Source organism: Triticum dicoccoides, chromosome 3B (genome assembly GCF_002162155.2).
Source record: "Triticum dicoccoides isolate Atlit2015 ecotype Zavitan chromosome 3B, WEW_v2.0, whole genome shotgun sequence".
NCBI lineage: Eukaryota > Viridiplantae > Streptophyta > Magnoliopsida > Poales > Poaceae > Triticum > Triticum dicoccoides.
In genome coordinates this window covers 608,887,456-608,892,243 of record NC_041385.1, presented here as the reverse complement: position 1 = coordinate 608,892,243, position 4,788 = coordinate 608,887,456, and positions in this window count along the sequence as shown.

Below are 4,788 nucleotides of genomic sequence, written 5' to 3'. Positions count from 1 at the left end.
TCTGTGTGTATATATGTTTTATGTTCATAGATTTTTATTTGAACATTATTTAAAAAAAAACAAGCAATACAAGAAGAAGAAAAAGAATGAGAGGAAAAAGGAAAAAAGAAGAGGAAGAAAGGAGAAGAAGAGGGGATAGGAAGAAGAGGAGAAATAAATAAGAAGAAGAAAAAAGAAGAAAAAGAAGAGGAGAAGAAGAAAAGAATAGAATTTTTTTTCTATTTTTTCTTCTTCTCCTCTATTCTTTTCTTCTGCTCCTCTTTTTTTTTCTTCTTTTTTTTCTTCTTCTTCTTCCTTCTTCCTTCTTCCTTCTTCCTCTTTTCTTCCTTTTCCTTATTTTCCTTTCTCGAGGGATAAGAAGAAAAGAAGAGGAGAAGAAGAAAGAAAGGAATAGAGGAGAAAGAAGAAACTTTGACACGAGGGGGGGGTACCGATACCCCCTCCCCGATAACATTATTTTCCCATGTATATGTATGTTGCGTCGTTGTCGATATAACGAGGGTGTCGAGGATCGCCGAGGGGTCGAGGGTCGGGAACTAGGGTAGAGGGTCGAGGGTCGTTAAGGGGTCAAGGGTCGAAGGTTTCAGGGTTGAGGGTTCCTATAGTGTCAAAGTATTGAAGAAATCCAATAGCTTGTGGGCGTCGATGCCCACGTCGATGCCCACGTCACTTGTGGGACATAGATGTACTGTTCAACGCCGACCCCCTCCCGATAGCTTCAACACGTGGGGGGGGGGGGTCGATATTACCCCCTCCTAGCTTGAAGCGTTCTCGAGGCCACCCCCTAACCCTTGAAGCGTTGTCGAGGCCACCCCAAACCCTAGAGAAGCAGCGTCGAGGCCACTAATATGATTCCTTATTGTGATTAGCTAGCTAGTTCTATGTTTGCCACTAATATATCCATATCTGTCATGTTTGAATAATAATTGCCATGTTGTAAATATTTGTAGAAACTATGGACACCCCCCGAGACGAAGCACAAGAAGCATTGTTGAGGGACATAATCGCAGAAGGAAGTGATGCCCTCTCCTCGATGTTTCTCAACGACAACGATGGTCTGGAAGGAGAGGGTGAAGAAGCAGCTGGCCCTCTCCTCATTGATTTACATGGCTCCGATGACCCAATGCCGGTGCAAGAAGGAGAGGGTGAAGAAGTAGACCGTGAGGACGGCTTCGGTGATCACCAAACCGAGTCCGGCCAGGTATATATATTAGTTAAGCCTGTGCTGACTAGCTAATTGATGCATTCATTGTTTTGGTATGTACACATATTAATTAACTCTCGTCTTTGTTCTTTTTTCTAGCCCTCCGGATCGAGCACAACTTCGGTAAAGAGACGAGGCCCGAAGAAAAAGTTGAGCTCGGATGAAAAGTTTGAGATCATACAAATCGCGCGCGACGGCCAACCGATTGAACCCTACCGAACAAAGAAGGCATTTGTTGCTCAGTGTGGGGTTCTGGTTAGGGACAAGATCCCGATCAGCATCCAGCAATGGTATAAGCCTAAGAACGAAGACCCTGAGGTGTCTTATGTCAATGAGATGCAGAAAAAGAATCTTTGGACTAAGCTGAAGTCAAATTTCACCCTACCGCCGGAGGATGATCCGGAGAAGCCAGTTATAGAGCCATTAATCAAGTCTTTTGCTCTGAGGAAGATGGCAGACCTATTCAGGAATTGGAAGAAAGACCTCAATAGGTATGTCGAAAAAAATGAGACACCAGAATTCATTAGCAAATATGAGAAGATCAGAGATGACTGGCCCGCATTTGTGGCCCACAAGACATCGGAAAGAGTAAAAAAATGTCGGCGACAAACAAGAGAAATGCTGAGAAGAAGAAGCTTCACCATCGCACGGGGTCAGGTGGCTACCTCGTAGCCCAGCCTAAGTGGGCCAAGGCTGAGAATGATCTCCTTGATAAAGGGATCGAACCAGAGACAATGAACTGGCCAGAACGTTGCCGGACTTGGTTCTTTGGGGCCGGCGGATCCTTGGACCCTATAACAGGGAAGTGCATTTGGACGGAGGAACAATTGGACATACCAGTCAAGAAGCTTCAGCAATATATTGAAGCAGCGTAGCAAGGGACGTTCGTTCCAGACAGGGAGAAGGACGAGCTCACAATGGCCCTCGGCAATCCTGAGCACCCTGGACGGACACGAGGCACGCCAGGCTCCGTTTCGTGGAAGGCTGGATTTCCGGATGCAGGGGGTTACAAAACCCACGAGAGGAGGAAGAAACTAGAGCAGAGCCAACTGCAGTCGCTGCACGAAAGGGTAATGGGGCTAGAGGAACGAGAAGCAGATCGCAGCAAACGACCTGCCGAAGCTTCCCCCGAAGCTACCCCGCCATCTCAGCGGAAAAGCAGCGTGGCTTCCACCGAGCTGCTTCAGCCAGAGCATGCCTTGATGGCTCCTGCCAGCTATCCCGTGGATGCTATCATGGATGCTGAAAATTGCCACCTTATGGCGCAATGGAGCAATTTGAAGGTCAAGGCGGCTGTTGGCTCTGTTTATCCTACTAAACCCGACTCTACTTTTCACTGCCGGCCGATTCCAGAAGGATATGCTAAGGTGATGGTCGATGAAATAAGGAGGGATTTGAGGACCTCCGGCTTGACCACCCTACCGGTGAAGGGGAGTATCGGCTGGGTTCTGCTCTGAAGACTCCATGACTATGGCGGAAGGATCTCATCAACCTTCCGAACTGGACGCCTCCGCCTCCTCCTCCTCCTCCGGCGAGTCAGGGCACTCCGCCTCCTCCACCGGCGAGTGACGATTAGGGAACTCGGCCCGCTCCTTCTCCGGCGCGTGGCGGCACTCCGCCTCCTTCTCCGCCTGCGCCGGCGCGCCCGAGCAGCCAGCCTCCTCCTTCTCTGCCTCGTCAGCAAGGACGGAAGAGACCCGCCGCCGCTCCGGCTTCTACGGCGCGTCGCAGTCCTTCTCCTCCACCTCGTAAGCAAGGAAAGAAGACATCCGCTCCATCTACTCTGCCGGCGTCTAGCAGTACAGCCAAAGGCGGGAGGAGATACAGATTCGGTCCTTCTCTGAAGACTCCAGAGAAGTTATCGTACGAGAGGAGCGAGGAGGAAAACGCGAAGATCGCACAGACCGAAGTGGATGACTGGTTTCAAGGGTTGAAAGCAAAGAGACATCCACCTCCGGAGGAGAAGGTAGATCCGGTGAAAGGGAAGCGCACTCTGGCCGCCCTGACAAAACCACCCAAGTCTCCGCGGAAAGGCAACTATGAGCGCATTATTGGAAAGGCATTTGCCGAAGCGGAGAGGTCGGGAAGTACTAAAAGTGATCAAAGGATGAAAGAACGACGAGCTGGGAAACAAATTGCCCAGCTCGGCGAACAAGCGAAGCAATCATGCCCCCCCGCTCAAGGTGCCTGCTAGCGACATCGTCGATCCGAGGATGGTGCCCGGTTATGGCAATCCTGCAAATTACCTGCCCGACGATGTACATTATGATATCTTGGAGGTGCAGATACAAAGATACGAGTACGGGAAGCCTCTCGTCAAATATGAAAGTTCTCTATCAACGATGATGCGAAGATTGCATGATTGGTACATGAAAACCTGCAAAGAGTCTGAGGGGAGGAATACTTTGTATATGAGAGTTAAAAAGGAGCATGACCTCCTTGGAATTGAACTGTTGCCTATTCCATTTGAGGAGTTCTATCAGTTTTTCAATCAATTGGCCATCGATAAAGCAATGGTCACCTCCTACTGTCTGTAAGTAGTACTACTTCCGTCATTAAGTCTCTCTATATAACTCAGCCCTTTCATTTGCATGTATTTATAATTATCCTCACTATATTATGCAGATTGAAGATCGCCGAATTGAAGAAAAGACAAGTGGGAGATATTGGGTTCATTAACACGTATCTCATAGATGCAACTGAGGTTCAATATCGTGCCCAAGAAACTGAGGCCAACTTGCTACGATCGTTGGAAATAAATGAACACAAAGATATAATACTCTTTCCTTACAACTTCAAGTGAGTGTTACTGTCTTGTGGCATATTCGGTTTCCTTATTAGTCCAGGTTATAGTAATGTAATATTGATGAGTTATGCATGTGTGCGCAGCTACCACTATATTCTCCTAGAGATTAAGCTTGAGAACGGAGTAGTAACTGTCTTAGACTCCAAGCGAAAAGATCCCAAGGAGTATGCGGACATGACTGAAATGCTCGAGAAGTAAGTTAAATCGATCATTATCCACCATATCAGCAACTTTGTTCATTTCTGATATCAAGTACTTGTTTTCTTTGTATGGCAGGGCTTGGAGAAAATTCACCAAAAAAGCTCCGGGACTACCGAAGAAGCTGCAATTTAGGCACCCGAAAGTAAGTACTATATAGTAGCATATTCCAGGCATCTCCTAGTGATTCAAGCGCTAGTTTCATCAATACCATTTAGCATGCTTGCTAATTATCAGTTTGATTGACCTCTATTTCTTGTAAAGTGGTTGTGGCAGGAACAAGGGAATGATTTCTGTGGATACTACATTTGCGAGTCCATCCGCCACACGACCTGTGAGCGGGGCTACTCCGACAAACAATATGAAGTGCGTAAATAACAATATTCACAATTTTATTTTATTACCATCATTTGTGTTGAGTTTCATTCATTCATATATATATATATATATATATATATATATATATATATATGTATTGACCCCCTTCTTAAAATTAGATGTTTCGGATGCGGGATGAACTCCTAGCACCAGATCGCATGCGAGCAATTCAAGAGGAATTGGCGGCATTCTTTCTTGACCA